This window comes from Parasteatoda tepidariorum, chromosome 10 (genome assembly GCF_982258835.1).
Source record: "Parasteatoda tepidariorum strain Cologne lab strain chromosome 10, Ptep-v5.0, whole genome shotgun sequence".
NCBI classification, from domain to species: Eukaryota; Metazoa; Arthropoda; class Arachnida; order Araneae; family Theridiidae; genus Parasteatoda; species Parasteatoda tepidariorum.
The window spans coordinates 53795744-53820440 of record NC_141764.1 but is presented as its reverse complement, the minus strand read 5'-3'; the positions used below and the strand labels follow the sequence as shown (position 1 = coordinate 53820440).

Genomic DNA, 24697 nt, shown 5'->3' with positions numbered 1-24697 from the left:
AAGTTACTTTACGGTAAACAAAACTGGATGGCAAAAACTAGAATTTGAACTGGCGGTTTTAATTCGATTATGATTAGAGTGAAAAAACAGAGAAAAAATCTTTAGAAAAAAAAAACGGTTCTTTTTTTTGCAGCGTGCAGGTAACGATTAAAAACAGAAGAAATCTGTTTTTATCTTAAATCAGTTTTTTCTGTAATTTTTTTCGTAAAATTTACAATTACTTTTTACAGTGTGGGTGGTAATTGTTTTGCAGTGAGTACTCGTAATTTGAGGTAAGGAGTTTACCCGTCACCTCTTTTTATTCTCAAAAGTTTACTTACAATAGAGCCAATCGTTTAAATAATTATTCTTTAATCCATTTTTAATTTTAAAAGAAATCTCTGTATTAAAAAAAGTTACTGGCTCCACAACTATTTTAAATATTTTCTGACAAGATCACTACTTTTTCTCAGACTATTTGATGAAACAATATGAAACTTTTCCCATTTTTAAAAAAATGTTTAAAAAACATTTTAAAATGGAAATGCTATTAATGAGGTCATTAGTTTTTGAGATATTTTATGTCAAATTTTACTTTTTCTCTTCGTCACGTAGTTAAGTTTGGCAAAAATTGTTAACAAGTGAACAGTCATATTTTTCACTAATGATTAATTAGTCATGTGCTCTTATGTCTGTAAATGAGCAAGATTGTGCTACCACAATTTTTTTTTTAATCCGAAACAGTTTTTGAGTTATTAAGTTTTAAAATGTTTGTGTATTTTACCCAAAAGATTAACAAAAATTTCCTTTTTCCCTCTCATTTGGAGAAAAAAAAATCGTGTAAAATTACCGTACTGAATAGTATTGACATATCTGGTAGAAAAAAAAACGTAATTCTGATAAATAAAACTCAAATATACAGTATTTAAACCATACATTTGGCAATTTTTCTGTTTCTATGGTAACGGTTTACCGGCAATTCTTTTTCTTTTCGTGCAACACTTTAATGTCCAGTGACAAAATATTTAGAAATAACTTACCTCCTGCAATGACTTGATGTAATAAAAAAGAAGTAGTGAAGTTTCCGTTGAAACTATGATTAAAATATATATTAAACAATGAAACTGAAAAAGCTATAATATCTTAACATTAAAAAAATTCTCCTAAAATTACAGTACTATATGACATTTCTTATTGAAAACAACTATAATTCTGGTATTAAAAACCAAAACATACAGTATTTAAACCATTCATAATTTTTCTGTTCATAAGGTAATGGTTTACTGGAATTTTTTTTTCCGTACAGAGCCTTTATGTCCAGGGACAAAATATTTAAAAATAATTTTCCCCCTAAGATGACTAGACATCATAGTAAGATGTAATGAAGTTTCCGTTGAAACTATGATCGAAATATGAAAAATTACCATACTCAAAAATAACCATACTGATAGAAAAAAATAACCATACTGAAAAGTAACTTTAATCGAATAAATGGTTTTTATGCCATGCTCTAGGCTATCACGGTAAAATTACCCTTTTTTACCACATGTTTAAAATTTTATCACGAATTGTAAAACCATATTTTATTGTTCATTTTACCAAATTCATTATCAAAGCGTTTTGGTAAATACTACCATATTCAGGCAATTTTGACCATACTTTTTTTCAGAATATTTTCTATTTAATTTAAATTGAAGAATTACTAACCATTTTACATTTTATGAAATGGTCAAAAAATGTATTATAATTTCAAAGTTTTATTATCTGTTCCAAAAATTTTAAAAGGAGAAAAAAAAGAAAAAGATTCAGAAGCAATTTTCTTGACTGATATTTACATAAGGAATTATGTACTTAGCAAACAATTGCGTGCAAAATGCAGTCGCGCTTTTGAATTAAGTTATGGAAACAGCTGGCAGTTACAACCGGAAATATAAAACATTGTCCGACGCATAAACTCATTTCTAAAAATCTTCTTCATTGAAATTAATTGGAGAAATTTTCTTTTGATGTAGACCATTATTAAACCTAACGAATACAAATGCGTTCTTTGCAATGTTTCTTGGGATTACTATTCTCAAAATAAAAGATAAAGAGCATTTAACAATTTAATCAACAAGCTGAGCCAGTTTGATAGTAAACAGAATTTGATAAAATTTTCAGTTTTATTTTTATTTGTTAGGAAAGCTGTTAAAGATAGCATGAAAATCGATGATTAAAACTTAAGTTGAAAAAAGAGAGAGAGAGAAAGTGAAAAAGAAGAAAAAAAAACACATTTCAAAAAAACATTTGACTGAGCAGCATTAAAGCTAATAAATTTATACATTTATACCTATATTGTAATATATTATAAGTAATACACATACTAATATGTACATAATAATAATAATAAAATGAATTTGAATTATAAATTAGCGGGTATATCAGTATGTTTTCGTTCCATATTTATTTAGATAAATTTTGAGTGATTAAAAATTATTATTACATAACGGAATCAAAATTACTATGTAATCTCACAATTTTTTCGCACTAGAACGAAGTTAAAAATGATAGTTGTTTAACCAAAAACAGTCATACCAAACAGCCAGAGGCGTAGCTAGTGTTAGGTTAGACGCCGAGGAAAAACTCAAATTTCGGAGAGCTAACAATATAATGTTTGAATTAGCTCTTGGACACAAAATTTTTATCAATTGTATGTTCCATACATTTTTTCATTAATTTTTGTCAAAATAAGAGAAAAATTTATGATAAATTTATGAATGTAAATGAAAATTATTTTTTTTCAAGCTACATTTTTTTAGATTTCATATTTTAATCCAAATACAGTCAATTCGCTATAACTCGAATTACGATAACTCGAATATTACTATAACTCGATTTTTTTATGAGGTCCCGACCCTTTTATCTTCAATTTCACGTTAATTATTCTCGATTACTCGAATTTTACTCCCTTTAACTCGATTTTTTTTGGATCTTTTAAAGCAAGAAAAAAAACCTAGGAGCTGATATTTCTCCCCTTCCTTTGCAACACACACACTATGTCTTTTGCACTCTTCATGGAGAAGCTAAAGCTGTCACTCTTGAAGTATCTGAACAGTGGTTAAATGAAACGTTACCAAATTTACTTCAAGCATACAATTAAAATGATGTTTTCAATATTGATGAAATGAGTTTATTTTTTAAATGTCTTTTAAATAAGACTATGATGTTTAAGGATGGAAACTGCTCAGGGGGTCAAATGAGCAAGAAACGTTTGACTGTCCTAGTTGAAGGAAATGCGTCTGGGACAGAGAAATTGCCCTTACTTGTTATCGGAAAATACCGAAATCCCCAATGTTTCAAGAATGTAAAAACGTATCCTTTGGATTACAAGTCTAACAAAAAGTTTTGGGTGACATCAGTTTTATTTGAAGACTATGTAAGAAAATTGGGTCGGAAATTCTTCGCTAAAAAAAGAAAAGTGATGGATAAATGCACTCTTTATGGATAAATGCACAGAGCGTAGTGATCTACCTAATTTGAAAGCAGTAAACTTGCAGTTTCTCCCGCCAAACACAACAGCAAAGTTGTAGCCGATGGACCAGGGTATCATAAAGTGCTTAAACAGTCTTATCGTAAATGGCTTGTCAGAAAAATGAACTTAAATATTGTCAGCATTTAGAAGATTTGTAATTAATAAGCATTAATTAAATAATCCGACAATATTTTGAAAGTCCAAAACCTAAACTAACGGTAAGTCGAACTTCCGATATGTCGAAGTTTTTCGTCAGTCCTATCAGATTCGAGTTATCGCGAATTCACTGTATATTTCAGATTATCTAACAGATTTTTTAGTAACCATTAGACTGTTTCTAATCGTTAAAAATACCAAGATATATTTTTGCTTGTAATTAGAGCGTTAGAAAAATAAATAAATAAAAGAGACACAGGTGTCCCATTTGCGTAAAAGAGTAAAAAGGTGCCTTTTAAATCATTTTAAGTTTTGGATAATGTAAACTCTCAAATCAGTCTCACTTGCATTGTTTTTTATTATTAATTTTGCTTTGAATAAGATTTTGGAACTTTGCACAATGATAAACTTCATAAATTTTCATTCGAATCTGTTTAAAATGTAAAAGTTTATGTTGCTAATGTAGTACTTTCTAATAACACTTAGACGTTTTTGAGTGCGTTTATTGTTTTTTATTGAATGATAAGCTTTTTATCTAAAGACATTTTTTATTTAACTTACCACCAATTCGATAAAAATAACTAAAGAAAAAAAAAGCCCCTACATTCAAAACCAAATACAGTATTAACAAAAATCTTGTATAACTTTTAGGTAAAACGAATAAAAATTTGAAGAAGTTATGGGGCCCAAAATTAACAAATGACACTGTGTATATTTAAAAGAGAAAAGCACTTCTCCTGGAATTTGTTTTTCCTTTTGCGAACTGGACTAAATACCCCCCCCCCCAACTAGCTACGCCACTGCAAACCGCTTTTCAAAAGAAATAAGTAATAGTTAAGTTCATTCTTTCAAGACATTCCCATTATTTTATTTTTCAATCTCAATTACAAAAAGAAGGGATTTAACCATCCAAAAGAATCGCAAAATATGACTTTAAAAGAATATAAAAGTAGTTGTTTATCATTCTACGCTAACTAATACAAAAAACCACAACATGTCCGGCCACGGTAAAGAGAACCCCAAGCCTTTTCATACGAACGTGCATTGCAAAAACATACCATTTTGGAATTGTTGCTTTATTATTCCGTGGAAGAAAGAAAAACAGTTTTTGTCTTGATAATTGATTTCTGTTAGATATAAATGGGTTTGTCCTTGAAATGATATACAGCTTAATGCCCTTATTTTTAAAGCTTAATGCCCTTATTTTTAAAGAGATGAGAAATCCAGTTCAATTTAGCAGTTAAACTTTTATCTTAGGTCAATTTATCTTTCTCCTGCCTTTACTGGGGGAAATATCTGGGGTATTTAAAGTTCAGATAATAAACTGAGAGAATAATGAGATAAGACTTAGAATAGCAAGAAAAACGTTTGTTGTTGCCAAAAAATAAAATAATTTCTGGGTTTTCACCAGGGTTAGCAAGTTTTTAAAGTGAGACAACTTTTGAAAGTTTTAACCATGGATAAAACCATCATATCAAAACCCTTTGACAAATTTAAGATGAAAAATCAGATAATAAAAATTTTGCAACCATATAAATTTATCAACCGTACATTTAAAAGAATTTACTGCGATTAAACATTCACCTTAATGTAATTGACATTTTATGATATAAAACTTATATCTGCCTTTGCATTACAATTTACTCATGCATGACAAGATCCAAGATTTGTGACTGTTTAAGCCAGTATTTTTTTATGCTTGTCATGTCAAAAACTGTTTTATGAAGTCAAAAAGTAAATACTGTTTTTTATACATAAAAGTTATATGAATATTAAATAAAGTTAATCGCAAAACTTTTATGATAATTGAATGGCAATACTTATACTTTCTTAACAACTCAGAATACTTTTTTGAAATAGTATAATCAAAATTTAAAAAAGAAAGTTCTGTAAATTTATCCGTCTGTCTTTAGAGGGTTTTTTTTTCTTGTGGCAACACAAAAATTTAAAAATTATTTGTAAAATAACCAGAATACAGTAAATATATGAGAAAAGTGACAAATTGAGTAGCTAAAGTGGTGTTGACTTTAATATGAAGGAAATGGTTAAAGATTTAATTTTACATTAATTTTACAACTTGAAACTTGTAAAATTAATGTTCACTGATAGGAAAGAACATAATAAAATAGAGAAAAAAAACTACATTGTAGAAACTACTTTCATTTTCGAATTTGAGTACATACAAAAATATGAGGCTCAAACAATTAAAATAGAAAACACTATTTTAAAAATTTTACCGTTGCCTTCGGTCCGGCAAAATGTTTATAGATGCTCGTATTTTAACACAAAAATATACTATTTTTTAAAAGAAAATTTTTATCAGGAACTTAAGCCTACACTGAAAAAAAAAGTATTTTGAAAACTAACAGAATATGGTAAAATGTATTATGCTTTTGGCTCTATGGGGCACCAAAAAACTCGGTAAGTTTTACCGTAGCACTTTTTTAATGACTTTTGAACAATAATGTGTGATAAAATTTGGTAATTTTAATATGATACCATAAAATTGATTTATTCGGTTAAAATAACTTTTCAGTTTTGTATTTTTTACTAAATGAGTGGTAATATAATCCTGAAAACCATAGTTTCGGGTAAACCGTTACCATATGAACTGAAAAATCACCAAATGAATGCTGTAATATTCCGCATATTTTGGTTACATTATGCAGTGTTCTCACTAAGAGTTTTTAGAAGGACGGCCCAACTTGCCTACCCTTTGATGCGCACTTTTTCTAAAAATAAGCCACCTCCCTTTAAAAACACGGCCCTTTTATTCATATTCCATTTTTAAAAAATTAATTCACTATTTGAATAATAATTACACGATGGTAAAATTATCTGTGTTTATAGGCTTAATTCTGATAACAATTACAAATATTTTTGTTAGTATCATTCTCAACCGGTTAAATTTTTATAAGTTTCTCTTTTTTTTTTTGGGGGGGGGTATATTAATGAATATTTTAAATGATTTTAAAATTATTTTTTAAATAAATACCTTTTTTTAAAAAAAAATGCACCTTTAATGTTTATTATCTCATAATTTTCTGCTTAAATTGAAGAGAAAAGCTTTCAACTTGTTTAGCATTTAATCATTATTTTAGTTTACTTCTTTTGAAAAAATTTATGCACAGTAATTATTTTTTATAAGTTACGAATTTTTCTTTTATTTTAAAAATGAGCACTACTTTTTAAAGTACACACATTAAATGGTATAAGAAGATAATTTAAAAATTGTTGAGGATTAAATTCAGTTATTACCTTTGATAAACTTTTACGGTGTTAAGTAAGTGCCTTTTGAATTTCAAGGTGCCTTTTTCTGAGGAAGCACCCTGCCCTTTTTTATTCCTAGGGTGAACTTTGCATTATTATGCAACTATGTTTTATTATTATGATTTTATTACGAAGAATTGCGTTTTTTTATACCAGAAATGTTATTATCATGCAGTCTGGTAGTTTTCTCAGCATTATTTTCTCCATGTAAAAAGCCAAAAAACGATATATGAACATAATTTTATTATAAAAATGTTGGTGAGAATAATTCAATGATCCGAAAAAACGTTTCTCTCAAAATAATAATATACAACGAAGCTTAAGAGGAGAAAATCCATTTCTTGTTTTGAAATACATTGATTTATACTACTTTAGAAATAATATACTGAAGCAATGACTCCAAATTTATTGTAATGACCTACATAAGAAGATAGTATTCAAACTTCATGTAACTTACGTCACCAAATAAAACATTTCGTAGATTTCAGTATGTTTTGCAATATATTGCATCTTTATAAGGTGTATGCAAATAAGTAATGCCATATTATTTTTGTTTTAGGTCAAATGCGTGAAAAAGATTCTATTTTCATTTCTATTTTCCTCAATCAGAAGTATAAGATGTTACGAATTCAATTTTAAATGTTTCATTTTCAATAGATAGTTATTTAAGATGTTAACTAAATAACAATACATTCTTAACTATTATGTAAAATAAATATTTCGCAGGAATTCTTTAAATTATTTAAAAGGGTTTTTAAATTCTTATCTTCGTTTTACAAAGATACTCCTGTACATGCATACATATTTAATTTCATTATTACTTTGTTTTTCAAATTTAATTAGTTCTAAGAGTTAAAAACAAGTCCTTTTGAATTTGAAATTCTCTAATAATTGTTCTAGAATATATCTTCAATCTAAAATACTACAAGGAGATACGTCTAGCATTCATGTAGTTTCAGTATCTAAATTTTTCTTCATTTCGAAAATTTGAATTTGAACTGCGTTTTAAAAAAATGAAACGCAAAGATAACTATTTTGTATTCCGTCATATTTCTTAAACTAAGAAAAACCTAAAAATGGTTTTATTTGTTTTTGTCTAATTTGTTTACCCAAAAATAATGTCATACAATTAAATAATTCTTAATCTGTTTTATTATTAAATTTTGAATCAAAGTAGAAAATTTTTTAACTCAACGCAATTTTTCATGATATCTCCAAATTTGAACGAAATCAGTACAAAATCAAAATTTGATTCTTTATTTCATTTCTACAAAGAGAAACAAATTGTGGTAAAATTACCGTACTGTGTGGTAATGATATTTATGGCAAAACAAACCATAGTTTTGGTCTATAAAACCAAAACATACTGTATTTAAATTATTTATTCGGTAATTTTATCATTCATATACGGTAAAATTACCAAACGGCTTATGATCATGGTTACCAGATATTCTGGTTTACAAAATTATAGTTCCTATATCCACACATATAGTAAAAAACATGAAACTAAAAATAAAATTTAAACTAAAAATAAAATTTAAACTAATAAATAGATTTTATGCCATGCTCTAAGGTATCATGATAAAACTACCAAATTTTGCCACATTTACCAAATTTTATCCCTTATTATAAAATCGTATTTTTTTTTTTTACAATCATTACCAAACAATTAGCGAGCTTTTTAGTGGTCCCATAGAAGCAGGAACACGCTAAATTCTACCATATTCTTGAAGTTTTTGCTATATTTTTTCTCAGTGTATAGAACTTTACATCGAAAATAACACATTTAAGAAGATTTAAGATTTTCCAATGCTTAAAGATCATACTTTTTTCAATACACTAAATAATGATACAAAATCTAGGTTTGAATGAAATTATTTTCGGATAAATTAATGTAAGAAATTCTTATTTTCCACATTTGTTTTCCGAAATTTTGCGAAAAACACAAATGCTAAAAATTAAATTAAGAGAACAAATTGGCATTAAGGTACTGTTAAAGTGACTGAGACCATATTTTTTAAATTGTGACAATTAGGATAAAAATATGTCTGGTAAGTATATAAAATTTAAAGACATGAGAAACATAAAAAAAAAATTTAAGTGCATTTAATAAAAAAATACTTATCAAAATTAAAAAAATGGGTAAATAAAATAAAAAATGAGTCATATGTGTTAAAATAAGTAAATAAATAAAACCTGATTTTTTTGATAAAAACGTTGAAATTTAATTTCTGACGCCCTTTTTCACTAACATTTATAAACCGTTAAAACTGATCATCATCATATTCGACGAGCTATCAAAATATTCAATCAAATCAGCCCGGTATATTTTTAGATAAAAATATGTCGGGTAAGTATGCAAGGGGAAAGGATTAGGGAAAATAACATTTAAAAACGAGAGAAACAAAAAAAATTTCTCTGTAAGTGCATTTAATCTGTAAAAAATTTAAAGCAGAGAAATGTGGTCGTAAGAAAAAAGTTAAATAAAACCTGAATTATTTTATAAAAATATTTACATTCTACCACATTTATAAAACATAAACAACTTATCATTCAAGATATTCAATGAACGATCAAATCTACCCGATATTTTTTTTAGATAAAGATATGCCTGGTAAGCTCGTAAGGAAGAAAAGATTTGGAAAAATTTGGAACTTTATCATTTACATTTATAAAACATATACAACTCATCATTCAAGATATTCAAGGAACAATCAAATCTACCCGCTATATTTTTAAGATAAAGATATGCCCGGTAAGTTTGTAAGGAAGAAAAGATTTGGAAAAATTTGGAACTTTATCATTTACATTTATAAAACATATACAACTCATCATTCAAGATATTCAAGGAACAATCAAATCTACCCGCTATATTTTTAAGATAAAGATATGCCCGGTAAGTTTGTAAGGAAGAAAAGATTTGGAAAAATTACGTTTAAAAGTGTGTGAAACTAAAAACATTTAATATGAAAATTGCAAGTGCATATGATCTGAAAATATTTCTCTAAGTAAATAAATGTGATTGTGCAAGTAAAAAAAAATGAAATAAAACCAGAATTTCTTAATAAAAATGTAGACTCACTTTTGCATTTACATTTATAACTCATCATTCATGATAACTGATAAACGATCAAATTCCTTTCTCTAATAACATGTTCAGCAACGCTCCTTCTATTTGCCTTTAATTCAATTTTACAATTCAAATTTCAAGGTTACAGAAAACAATCTCATCATTTTTGTTCGTAATGTCTGAGTTTATGTTAGTAGTTATAGCAAAGTAAAGAAAAGATTGAAATAAAAAATTGTTAAGACAAAATTTGCTAACGTACATAATTAAATTTAAATAATGCAAAATTTCATTTGAATGTAAGGGATTCCGATTGATTGAAAAACAATTTCTGAACAATATTTTTTTCTATTTTCTTAATCCTGTTTTTCAATCATTTTGGATAATGTTTTCAAATTTTTAATTTAAATACTAATTTTGAAAAATAATACACCTAACAAGCATTATTAAGAAAAGGAGTAGATTCTGCTTTGAAATTTAACATTAATATTTTCGGAAGCTCCAAAAAAATTTTCAGATAAATTTATATCGTATTATAATTTAAAAATGAAGACTTTATATTAGTTATTAGTAAACTTCGTATTAGTTATAAGTAAGAGAAATACTTTATATTAGTTACCAAATTTTTATCGATTAGGATTAATGAGGAAAATATCGTAATTTATAAAGAATGACTTCAATAGTTTAGTTAATACTTTATAAAATCACAATATAGTTTCGCTACTATAAAATTGAATTTGATTGGGAGAAATTAGCTTACAGTAATTTTAAGAAAAGCATCAACAAACGATGAAAATTTTAAAAAAATTGTTTTTTTATTTAATATTATCTCGAGTTTTGTTATGACGAAGAAAATTTTTTATTGCTTAATACACTGAGTTAATTGTTGCTATTGTTTTTATTCCAAAATTAGTTTTTTCAAACGTAACTGACGTTAAAGTGCAAAGAGTTTTAGTTTTTTAAGAACTAGATTTAAGAACCCTTTTAAAGACTAATCCATTAAAGAATCAAGTCTGATTATAAAAAAAAATTACTAATGTATTACTAATGAAATACTAATGTATTAAAAATATTAATCTTCTAAATCTCCTTAAATAATTTTTAGTAGACTATTTAGTACAGTAAAATAACACTGGGGAATAAATTTTTTGTTGCATTTAAAATCTGTAATTAATTTCGATCCTAGAGCTAAAATTTTTTAAAAATGACATTCATTTTTAGTCCATTTTTTATGCAATGTAATGTACAGGTCCAAAAAAAAATTATGAGTGAGAATAGGGGCCCGTACACGTTGGGACAAACTTCTAAGGAGAGTTAGGGCACATCATCAGGATTAAAATTACATAGAAACTAATGCCCGCAAATATCGTCTTTCGCTACTAGGGTGTGCTTCCCAATATTATGACCTGTTCAGAAGCACACGAAGAAACAGTTAACATTGATTGGAAGCGTCTCATACGGCGTATGACGACATTTCCGGGCATGGGTTTCTATGCGGTTTTAATCTTGATGATCTCTGAAGTCTATTCTCTAAGTCTGAAGTCTATGGAAGTCAATATTTATGTGACCTCCTATTGCATCAAACTTGTACGTTTCGACAAAAAATAGACTAAAAATGTCATTTAAAAAAAAAACTGGATCTTAGTGAGAGGAACCGATTGCAGATTTGAAAAAGTATCTAAGACTTGTTAAAAAATCTCATGAAACAGAAAACTGAAAAACATGTTCCCCAATGTAATCTACAAAAATAATAATAAAAGTGCAAACATAATAATGCAATAATTTAAAATATTAATAACACAAATCTTTGTCTGTTATAATCGTATTTGTATCTCTTAAAGCAGTCTTCCCCAACCTTCTTATCACAGCGGACCTGTCAACGTTTGATTATTTTACCAGGGCCCGCTGGGGGGCGGTTGATTGTTTATATTTTAGATTATTGTGTATTATTAATTTAATTTAATTGTATATAAGACTTACTCTCCATACATGCTCTCCATACTCTCCATACATAAGAAAACTTACTCTCCATACATGCCTTTAAAATAAAATGCAATTATACCAAAAAATAAGTATAAAGTGATTTAACATTTTAACTTACTAAAACGTTAAATCAATGAGAACCCTAAGCTTGTTTCTTTGCAATGAAACGGTTCCATCTGGGGTAATCGGAGACAGTGATACATTACAAACATTAAGAAATTTTTGTCACTACCTTCGGGGTCCCCTTTTTTTAAATAAATAAAAATGTAATGGAACACAGATATTTTTAATTTGGGGTACAAACCTAAGAATTTAAATTCAGTTTCAATGAAATGGGCGGATCGGTACCATTAAAGGATTTATATCTTAAAGGATTTATATGTAAGTGAAAACTTACTTTCCATATCAAACCGCTTGAAGTATTTTTCAGTTAATTCTAACAATTTATTCTCATACCAATTGCCTTCATACTAACTACACGCGACTAACTTCGCAAAATGGTAAGCTCATTAAATTTTCTGCAAAAGCACTTGTCTTTCTGTTTTGCAATATTTCTCTTCATTTTAGATTTTATTTGTAGAACTAGTAACGATTTACTGCTTAAAATTACAACGTTCCTATTTATATATCAAATGCAAATATTAGATAGACACACAGATAGGTAAAAAGATTGATAGAGAGTGTTTTATTTCGTTTTTGTTTCATCTTGTTGAAGGCTACCCAGAATTCGTGTCACAACATTATTACTCATCTCAGTTTATTTATTTTTTTTCCTGTCTCTCAACTGCGCAGACATGCAAGGTTTTTTTGCGGTTTTTGGAACCCAGCTACATTTTTTTTCTCTCTCTCAATATTTAAGTAATGCAAGATCCAGATTTCGTCATATTCCGAACAAAATTTTTACGACTTCCTTAATAAATTTCCTTCATAAAAAGTTTAAACAGTGTTTTATTTTGCTTGTTTTTTTAATTGATATGAAATATTTAATTCTTTAAATATGTAACATAACAACACTAGTTTTAAATCTTATTTTTGAAAAAAGTAGCAACCGAAATCACTAGTTGAATTTAACACTTTATCCAAATAAAATTTAATATACGAAGAATAGTCTAAATAAATAGATAAATATTTTTTTAAGGAAAAGTTAACACGATAGAAAAATTAATTGTATAATTGAAGGGTTCTGTACAAGAAAGAAGTAGGTCTAGATTTATAAATTGTTGATAAATTTTTCCCACACTATTTACCATACAAGAGAGAACTGAACTGTGCTACATTTGTGCTAGTTCTACAATTTGCTCCATTTTTGCTATAGCTAGATGAAACAGCTATATTGTTCATAGTCAAAATGTAGTAAAAAAGTTTAGTTTTTTCAACACTATCTTCAACTCAAAGCAGAACTGGTATTATGTCTGGGTACTTTATTTCTATCATTTGAAATATAGCATGCCCACAGTCAAAAATGCATTATTTTTTTTAAATTTATTATTATTCCCCCCCCCCCCCGGATAATTTGGAATTATCTGGCTCAAGCACCAATTCCCTCAACTATATCTTTTAAATGAATAATAAGTTTCACGTTGGTAAACAAAATTTTTCAAAGTAATAAAAATTTAAACGCGATCTGGATATAGAACCATATAGCTCTTTACTAAAATTTGAAAAATCACAATGAAAATTAATACAGACATTTATTTAACAGAAATAAAATGTAAAATAATCGTTTTTCTTAATCTCAATCTAATTCTATCTGAATATGTTATAATAGTAACTAAATGCCTTTATCTAATATATATAATTCGCTTACGTGGATCCCAAATTTTGGCTCTATTTCTTTTCCGCCGGTGGCAACGTTTGCTTGTTTTGTTTACGTTACTATTTCTCTTACATGGCGAATCAACCAATGATTGCCGCTAAAAATGTCACATGCCAAATCTAGCTGAGGTGGCTCAACATATAGCGCTTTTAAAAATGGAAACTGAAATAACCAGAGAGCATCAGCTGTGTCAATCTCATACTATTAAGCTAGGCAAAAGTGAGTAGTCTTTGTCGATAGATCTCTATTTTAGTATTTTGGCGAAAGCGCTTTTTTTCACGAATTTATATATTACGTAATTTTTTTTTTAAAATAAAGGTTTTTATATGGATTTGAATGATTGTCTTGAATTCTTAGAATTTTGTGCATTTGCAGTGTACCTAAGTTAGTAGCGAGCGAAGCGAGCTTGGTTTGCGAAGCAAACCATATAAGATTACGTAGCAATCTTCGGAGTTGGCGAGCGTTAGCCAGCAGGGGGCGTAGCCCACTAGTTAATGTATAATAATCGTTGAATGTCTTCAATTGGGGTTAAATTAAGATATTTCAGGTTAAAGTTGATAATGGCAAATAATTTATTGCTGAGAGCTGACAATCAATGAAAAATTTAAAACTAATGATGAAGTTAGATTGAAGAACAAAAGTGAGTGAATAATAATTACATTACCAGATAAAAAAAACTTCATTCGCTTCTAAAATATATAAATAGGAAATAACGATCGATATGATTCAAGAGCTCAAAAGCGGGAGCCCATTTTCAAGACTTGCCAGACATGAAGGAGAAGAAACAAAGTGATTTGAAATATAAAACGTAAAATTTCCTCTACAAAATGGAAAATAAATCTAATAAACAAAAACTGGAAAAAACACTAAAACCGAAAGGGGCAAATCAGGTTAAAATGCATTTCCTCGTGCTATGGAGATAAGGTGTTTTACTATATTACATGTGTTAAATACACGAATAACGAACATTTAAAGTAATAAAAGAATGTCAAACTGTTACAAAAATAATGGATTTCACAAAATATTTATGATTTTGCACTTCTTTATTAAAAGAAAAAAAATGATTTTTTTATTTTTTTTTTATGTTTAGTTTCTCGCTAAACTTAGATGATTCTACAATAAAGAGATCATGGAGTAAAAAATACTGAGAAAAAAATTCTGAAAAAATTTCCGCACTGTATGGTAATGAGAATTTCAGTAAAAAAAATTCATAATTCTGGATAATAAAACCAAAACATACAGTATTCAGACAAATATTAGTAATTTTTCCGCTCCGGTAACGGTTTACCGGAAATTCTGGTTTTAAAAAATATAGTTCGTTTTACTTCACGTTTAGAAAAAAATACAAGACTGAAAAGTAAATTTAACCAAATAAATAGTTTTATACCATGCTATAAGTTATCATGAAAAAATTATCAAATCTTATTTCTTTCACCAAATTTTATCACATTTTATAAAACCGCATTTTATTGTTCATTTTTCATTATTATTCATTCTTCGATAAAAATAACAGAACTTTTTTTGTCTTCCCAAAGAGCCAAAAATTTTAAATTAAATTTTACCATATTCTGGTAGTATTTACCATGCTTTTTTCTCCAGTGTAAAACTCAGTGTTATTTTACACAGGTTTCTTATGAATATTAATAAAATTACTTTTTTATATTCATAAATGATAAAGATATTTCATGTACAATTAGATATAGATTTTCAAAAAAAAGAACATTTTTTTGACTAATGTATTAATTAATTTTGTGCGTCAAAACTGGGACAAAACCGTCCACTAATATTAAAAAAGAAAAAAAAATCTTGCATCTATCCCTTTCTCGTTTCGGTGGAAATAATTACGAGAAAGATGAAAATAGTTTTAAAATTTTTTTGTTTCAGTCAAATATGAATGCATGAAATTTGTTTCCGGATCTGAGGTAGACTCAACCACTCTTTTGAATATACTGCCTGAGAAAGGGTCAAAAGAAAGAATCTTAAAAACTACTGTTTAGACAAGTGAGGTATTGTTTCTTACTAATATTTTATGCTAAATCAAATAAGACTGAAACCAAATTGATAGAACTGATAATTTTAACTATAAGAGATTAATCTAACATTAGTGCCATCAAATTTTATGTTCTTTCCACTCCGGCACCTACGGCCGCCAATGTGATTTTTCTCAGTTAATCTTTAAATTCAATAGATTCCAGCCATAAATTTTTTTCATATAAGTTAAATTGAATCTTTAAAAATAATAAAAGATCTTAAGCTAACATATATTTAGGTATTAATTTTCGAATCATTAGTATTGAAAATTTTAACTATCATTTATGAGTTATTGTTTCAAAACTTTTGGTTACCATGAGTGTGGAATAAAATATTTTAGATACGCAATATGTTAGGCAAGAAATTTAAAAAAAAACGATAATTATTAATTGTTTGTCATAGGAGTTTTTATTTATTGGCTTTGGTTGTTACAATAACTCAGAGCATTTCGTAAAAGTCTTCAACCAAAAGTGCACTGATAAAAAGAAAAGAATAATAAAAACTTCAAGGGATCAAAGTTTTTGATTAAACTAAATTTTTTTCGTAACATTAGCATTGAATGAGGAAAAATGTTTTAGAAACAAGTTAAGTATAAAACGTAAAAGTCAGCATCAACATAATTTTAATTGTAGGTATACATAACACAGATCTCGTGTATTTTTGTATGCATCTTATGATTTTTAAATTAGAATTTTTTTAAAATCATATGCGTGAGTAAGAAAAAAAAAGAAAAGTCTAGACCTACATTATTTCAGTAAATACTATTATAAGGACGCACTTTGTAGTATCTCTCATGTTTTCAAGGCTTAATAGTTTTTTTTAATTTCATTTTATATTAATTTCTTAACGGAACTTTTTCAACGGAAAAATATGAAAATAAAGGATTTCTTAAACAAATTTTATTATAATTAACAATTATATACAAAAGTGAAAAGCTTTATTGAGCTAAGCTCTCTCAAATTGAAAAATCAGTCAATAACTTTTGCAATGATTATTAAGAACATAATTAAATAATCATTACATATGCTGGTGCTTAACATTCTTAAACTGTAGCTTTCTAATTAATATTTTGCAACAGAATAATAGGGGCCCTTCAAAAAGTACGTAAGCATGTTTTTGGCATTTTTCTACCCCTGCCTCCTTCCTGTTCAGCAAAACTAAGCAAATCACAAACCCTTCCTAATTGCTCATTGTTTTGATTTGAACTATAATTTTCTAATTTTACGAGTTTTTGTCTTAAATTCAAATAAAATAACTAACATTGCCTGAAACAAAACATACGTTTTAATAAAAATGTGATTCTTACAGAAATTTGAGTAAAGAATACAGTTAAACACAGTTTAAATATAGCAATTAAAGTACAAAATAATTTCAAGATAACACATAGGCATCTAATAAGATGGTGTCCAAGGTTGTTGCAGCCATTTTTTCATATTTTTAAAACATTGTTTTTTAGTACTCATAAATTTTTTTTGAACTTAAAAGAGGGTTTATTAAAAATATTATTACGCACTTCTTCCCTCTCCCTTAAACGGAAAATAAGAAAATCACAAATTCATCCCCTCTTAGGTGATTAGATAATATTTAAGCGACCACAAATTAATCGTAATTCAAATTAGCTCTCATGATTTAAAAACAAAATTTTTTAATAAACTTTAAAGAATATGTTGCTGTTTTTCTTCCTTCAAAGTTTAAAACAGTTGCTAAGCGTATTCCGTTTCAAAATTAATCAAGTAAAAGTGTTTATGAAACTTACATTTTGTGCTCAACAAAACATGTTAGCTTAAAGTTATTGAAATTTATTTAAACATTGTATTAATGCACGGAATTAATTTTTGCTACTTTTTATATAAAGATAGATAGTGTCATTTTATCCATTACGAAAAATTTACATATACTATCTATGATGAATAATGAAACAAAATAAGATCAAAAATAGTTTCTTTCTTTTATCAATAAAAACATAGAATTCCCGACATTAAAAAGAGAATGTGTACCTCGTGATTGGTCGTATATCAATTCATAGTCGCTGCCATCCGACACTCTGAAATACAGCTCGTGATCTTATAAATCGGTACCATACGAATGAAGCTTTTAAATTGCGTATTTAAACCAGTTCATTATTCCGAATTGTAACAGCGAATTTTGATATCTTGTTCTAAGTGTTTCCATCCGAGGAATGTGAGATAAATATCAGATGTAAAGAATTACTAAGGCTAAAGGGGCACTCTGCCAAGATGGTTTAACGTCCAGCATTTTTCATATTATAACTTTATTATTTTATGAGGATACCACTTGATTTCCACGGCGATCGCTATTAAAACGAAGCTAAGAATAACGCCAAGCTAGAATTTTTCGAATTTAGTTTGTGGATATACTTGATTTCCACGGCGACCGTTATTAAAACGAAGCTAAGAATAACGCCAAGCTAGAATTTTTCGAATTTAGTTAGTGGATAATACTTGATTTCCACGGCGACCGCTATTAAAACGAAGCTAAGAATAACGCCAAGCTAGAATTTTTCGAATTTAGTTTGTGGATATACTTGATTTCCACGGCGACCGCTATTAAAACGAAGCTAAGAATAACGCCAAGCTAGAATGTTTCGAATTTAGTATGTGGATAATACTTGATTTCCACGGCGACCGCTATTAAAACGAAGCTAAGAATAACGCCAAGCTAGAATTTTTCGAATTTAGTTAGTGGATAATACTTGATTTCCACGGCGACCGCTATTAAAACGAAGCTAAGAATAACGCCAAGCTAGAATTTTTCGAATTTAGTTTGTGGATATACTTGATTTCCAGGGCGACCGCTATTAAAACGAAGCTAAGAATAACGCCAAGCTAGAATGTTTCGAATTTAGTTAGTGGATAATACTTGATTTCCACGGCGACCGCTATTAAAACGAAGCTAAGAATAACGCCAAGCTAGAATTTTTCGAATTTAGTTTGTGGATATACTTGATTTCCACGGCGACCACTATTAAAACGAAGCTAAGAATAACGCCAAGCTAGAATGTTTCGAATTTAGTATGTGGATAATACTTGATTTCCACGGCGACCGCTATTAAAACGAAGCTAAGAATAACGCCAAGCTAGAATTTTTCGAATTTAGTTTGTGGATATACTTGATTTCCACGGCGACCGCTATTAAAACGAAGCTAAGAATAACGCCAAGCTAGAATTTTTCGAATTTAGTTTGTGGATATACTTGATTTCCACGGCGACCGCTATTAAAACGAAGCTAAGAATAACGCCAAGCTAGAATGTTTCGAATTTAGTATGTGGATAATACTTGATTTCCACGGCGACCGCTATTAAAACGAAGCTAAGAATAACGCCAAGCTAGAATTTTTCGAATTTAGTTTGTGGATATACTTGATTTCCACGGCGACCGCTATTAAAACGAAGCTAAGAATAACGCCAAGCTAGAATGTTTCGAATTTAGTTAGTGGATAATACTTGATTTCCACGGCGACCGCTATTAAAACGAAGCTAAGAATAACGCCAAGCTAGAATTTTTCGAATTTAGTTTGTGGATATACTTGATTTCCACGGCGACCGCTATTAAAACGAAGCTAAGAATAACGCCAAGCTAGAATGTTTCGAATTTAGTTAGTGGATAATACTTGATTTCCACGGCGACCGCTATTAAAACGAAGCTAAGAATAACGCCAAGCTAGAATTTTTCGAATTTAGTTTGTGGATATACTTGATTTCCACGGCGACCGCTATTAAAACGAAGCTAAGAATAACGCCAAGCTAGAATGTTTCGAATTTAGTATGTGGATAATACTTGATTTCCACGGCGACCGCTATTAAAACGAAGCTAAGAATAACGCCAAGCTAGAATTTTTCGAATTTAGTTTGTGGATATACTTGATTTCCACGGCGACCGCTATTAAAACGAAGCTAAGAATAACGCCAAGCTAGAATGTTTCGAATTTAGTATGTGGATAATACTTGATTTCCACGGCGACCGCTATTAAAACGAAGCTAAGAATAACGCCAAGCTAGAATTTTTCGAATTTAGTTTGTGGATATACTTGATTTCCACGGCGACCGCTATTAAAACGAAGCTAAGAATAACGCCAAGCTAGAATGTTTCGAATTTAGTATGTGGATAATACTTGATTTCCACGGCGACCGCTATTAAAACGAAGCTAAGAATAACGCCAAGCTAGAATTTTTCGAATTTAGTTTGTGGTTTCCATATCTCCGCAATTGCTTTCGATATTAAATCAAAAGGCTTCTCTTTCCCATAGGATTTTCGTCACATGAACTCCGCAGGATAAGACTCAAGAAGATGACGAGCCGTGTATCTTTGCCTTTTGTTCCCAACATAAAAAAGGACCTTTTCTACAACTTTTCATATTGTACCTCCACAAACTTTACTTTTCATAGAGTTTCATTTCGTGTCCATTCACGCTTATTCGATAGAGAGGTAGTACCTCTTTTTCCTGGAAAAACATAACAGAACAAACAAAACCTCACTTCTCAGTAAATTAAAAATCGTCAAAAAAATTTTTTTTCAATGTTTAAATTGGAAAAAAAATAAATTACTATATCACCCGGTTTAAATACAAAGTCAAAATGGAACCGAAAGTGAAAGTGTGTATGGTTACTCTTAGTTTGGTTACTTTCAGCTGGTTTGTTTTACATGATTTGGCGGTTTATCGCGGTCACCGAGAAAATCAACCGAAGTACAACCAAAAAGTAACTTGAAATAGTTTGTAAATAGATTGCTTTAAAAAATGTTTTTAGTTTAAGACTTTAATTTATAGAATATTTATAATTCATCCGAGAAATACTTTAAAATTGTGTGTATGAACTTCTTTGTAAATTAGAACTTTGCAACCCTAGCTGAAGTTTCGAATAATTGATTTTTAAAGTAAGACTTAAAATAATTATTAAATAATAATTTTTGCCATTTGCTGTTTAAATTGTATAATTTCAGTCGTTTGTGTTTGATAATGAAAAGCATGCGATGTTTTTAGGGTTCGTCCACAAAAACACTTAAAAGAGGATTAAGAGGGTACGTGAAATTGTGACAGTTAGTGACAAAGGAAAGAGAGAGAGGGTTACAAAATGAGTGACATCACACATTTTGGTTAAAATTTTAAAAAAACATTTGAAATCAGAAGATTAAATATTATTTTACTGTTTTTATGTTTTGTTTCCTAGTAAAATACGATAAAATATGTATGCTAGTGAATAATATCATCATTATTATTAAGCTCACAAATACAATTATAACACAAAGTGAGGGTTTAAAAATAGTATTTGAACTATGATCTATAAAGTGCATTTTGTTTCCAAAATGCTAGTACATGTTTATGTAATATAGCATGACATGTTACAATTAATTTACATAATTTTGGATAAAAAAAATTAAAATATACAGCATTTAAACCATTTATTTGGTAATTGTCCCGTTCATATGATAATGTTTTACCGAAAATTCTGGTTTCCAAAATTATTGTACTCATTATTACACATTTAATAAATAATACAAAACTAAAAAGCGAACTTAACAGTATAATAGTTTTTATGGCACGCACCAAGTTATCATGATGAAATTACCAAATTTTATCACATTTACTAAAATTTATCACATATTATAAAACATATTTTATTGTTAATTTTATTAAAATCATTACCCAAGTGCTTCGGTAAGAATTACTGAGCTTTTTAGTGTTCCAATAGATCGAGACACACGGTAAATTTTATCATATTCTGGTAGTTTTTACCCTATTTCTTTTCTGGGTGCAAATACACAAGTTAGCCGTTTTCAGTTAATAGCTGCTTCATCTTTCAAATGAAAGATTTTTTTTATTTGAAGAAAAAAAAAACAGTGCCACATTTTACACCTAAAACTGCACAGAAGAGAAAATCGGGAGATTCATTGTTTTACTAACTTAACTTAAAAAAAACTTATTTATTTAATATAATAATTTTCTTATTTAATATAATAATTTAATATCATCATTAATTCATTTAATTTAATAAATAATAATCATAAATGAAAATTATATCCTTTATTCTATGTTTAAATTTGAAAGACAGACAAAACATAAAACATTTTCAACCATTTCACAAGTCAAAACTTTTACACTTTTAAAATCACTTTTTATTTGTCTTTAAAAAGATGGTCTTCAAGGCAATTAAAGGATTTTTATTTGCCTTTAATACATGGATCATCTTATTTCAATAAAAAAATGCAAATATTAATAATTTTTAAATTAAAATCTTAATAAAATTAATTTAAATCAAATATAATTTAAAATAAAATTTCTTAAAATAAAAACGATTAAATATTAAGTAATTTAAAATAAATATAATTAAATATAAAGTAATAAAAATTAAGAATATTTAAATATGAAATAATTCAAAATAAATATTATTTAATATAGAATAATTTAAAATAAGAATAATTAAATGTAAAATAATTCGAAATAAAATAATTTAATCTAATAGTTTATTTCAAAACTCGAATTTAAAGTTTCATTAAAATAAATGTTCATTACTTTATGCCTGCATTTAACAAGTTAAAATATAAATTAAATTTTTTAAACTAATGAAAAAAAATTTAAATAAAGTTTTCAGTCAAAGATTGGTAAATGAAAACAATATATTCATTGCAGTAATTTTAATTGCTTAAATAAATGCAAACAGTATAACGGAGTTATACAAGTAAGATTATAAGTAAAATCCTTTCACATTTCATCATACGAGAGAAAAAAATTTAAAATTTTATTTAAATGTAATTCACATGTTCTTTTACATTTCTTGTAGCATAATTTTGAAAGTGGTAAAAAATTACCCTTAAAAAGTACAAGAAGTAATTTAAAAACAGAAAATTCATGAAAGAATATGCAATGAGTTAAATTTAAAATGCTAAATTTTGAGCCAATAATAAAAAGATTTAATTATTGTTTATAATGATAAAATTTCCTTTTGACCACGCAAATGAAATCAGATATATTTTATTGGAAGTGATTGGATCTTTTTACATTTTTTCATAAGAGAGATAAAAATTATATTTTAGTAAAACTTTATTTACATGTTCTGGCACATTTCTTGTAGTATAATTTTGAATGTAGTAAAAAAAAATTACAACAAACTAATATAACAAACAAATCAAAAACTGAAAATGTATGTAAAAAAAATGAGACGAGTAAAATTTAAAGATAAATAAATAAATTTATTTAAGAGTTATAAAATTATTGAAGAAAAATTTACTGACCTTTTAAGTTCTTTTAATGAAAAAGAATAACTTTTCCTGGCTCCATTAAAAAGTTCAAGTTCTAAAAAAGTTACAAGTTTTTTTCCCCACACAACAGTAACTGATCTGTCAAAAACGGATCAAAACCACTCAATGAGTCCGAAAGTAGACAAGAGAAATCCCATGCATCTACTGACACCGTTTTTATACACACTTCTAAAAACTCTCTTGAGAACAGGTGTTGCCCAGAGCGCCAAATCAGAAAAAAAACTGAGAGAAAGTACCGACCTTGGGTTATATCAAACACAGGAGGCTTTGGCCCACAAAACTGGTCACAAAAATAAAAACAAAAAACCGAGTCAAGTTCACCTGACCGGCACAGAACATAATCATCTTCTTGTTTACTCGTCTTTTCAAACAACCACTCGATCCAAACAAGTTTCCACACAAACTAACAGGACAAGAGAAAGTTTCGAGTTCGATTTACGCCAATAAGGCAGTGTTTGTTCAAGATATTGTCACAAACCGAGTTGTCACTTCGTTTAAAACTGCATTTTCGGTGTGTTTTTAATGTGACAAAAATAGAAAACTACTGCTTGCTGTCACCGCATTCGAAAACTTGAGGCAATGGGACACAGAACTTATCGACCGAGTAGTCGGCAGCGCTTGATGCGGTGAAGTGGCGCTGTAGTACTGTGGCACTGACATTGAATTTCTATCAGGGTATAATCGTAGCGCTCTTTTTGTTTGTTAATTTGTTTGTAAGCAGTTCCAGAAAGCGTTTAAAGTCGGCACTAGTGGAGTTGAAAAATAGCAACGAAAGATAAAAAAATTAACATCTGCCTGCTTGATGAATGTTCTTTTTTTTATTATTATTTTATCGTTTGCATACCTGTTTTATTTATGCTTAATCTCTTTCTTTCTTTCTACTCCATTTACCTTCTATCGAGAAGGATTTATTGCTTCGGCAAAGAAAAATAAGAAAGTTATTTTGATGAACGTTATAGTCAAAAACAATTACCTACTGATACATTATTGCAGCTATAACTAGTGGGTAATTTAGCATTTATATGGGCAGCGAAAAACTTTGACCTCATAAAACCTGATGATTAAATGTGACTTCTAACTACTTTTTTCTTTCGCTAAATATCAATTACCCACTTAAAACTCTCTTAAATTTAACTATAATCGCAATTCTATACTTTTTATAGTTTTTTCTTTCTTCACAATACTTTAAAGTTAAAGGAAATAGTCTTTTTCCATAGAAAAAATTGTTGAAGTTTTATAAATTACTTGGGGGCTCTATCCCCTAATCGCCTACCTCCCCAACCCCCATAATTGCTGCGATCAGTTTTTTTTTTAAGATTAACCGATTATTACATTTAAATTAATCAGAATTCAATTGGAAGATCACAAGATGTTTTATTGCATCAACGCAAATTTGGAATCATAGATTTATTTTCCGACTCAAGAGGATAAAATTTAAAAATATTCATTTTTCTTCGTTGCCGTTACAAATTTATCTATATTTTTTTAAGTTTCTTATTAAAATTTGGTCACTACGAGATTTTTTTTAAATATTTTATTTCGGTTTTGCAATCGAAAAATGCTGTGTATAAAGTATTGTCATGAAACAAAGAAGCACCATTTTCTCTTT

At 28.2% G+C, this 24697-nt stretch overlaps 1 protein-coding gene across 2 annotated transcripts in view; it reads right to left on the bottom strand.

Moving 5' to 3' along the window:
- The window catches only part of LOC107437715 (solute carrier organic anion transporter family member 74D), a 262945-nt gene extending 239269 nt beyond the window's left edge, over positions 1-23676 (bottom strand). For both annotated transcript variants that reach the window (XM_087153593.1, XM_071184715.2), the window contains exon 1: positions 23062-23676. The gene's annotated coding sequence lies outside the window, so the exon portion shown is untranslated. The remainder of the gene's footprint in view (positions 1-23061) is intronic.
- Positions 23677-24697: the final 1021 nt, after the last annotated feature.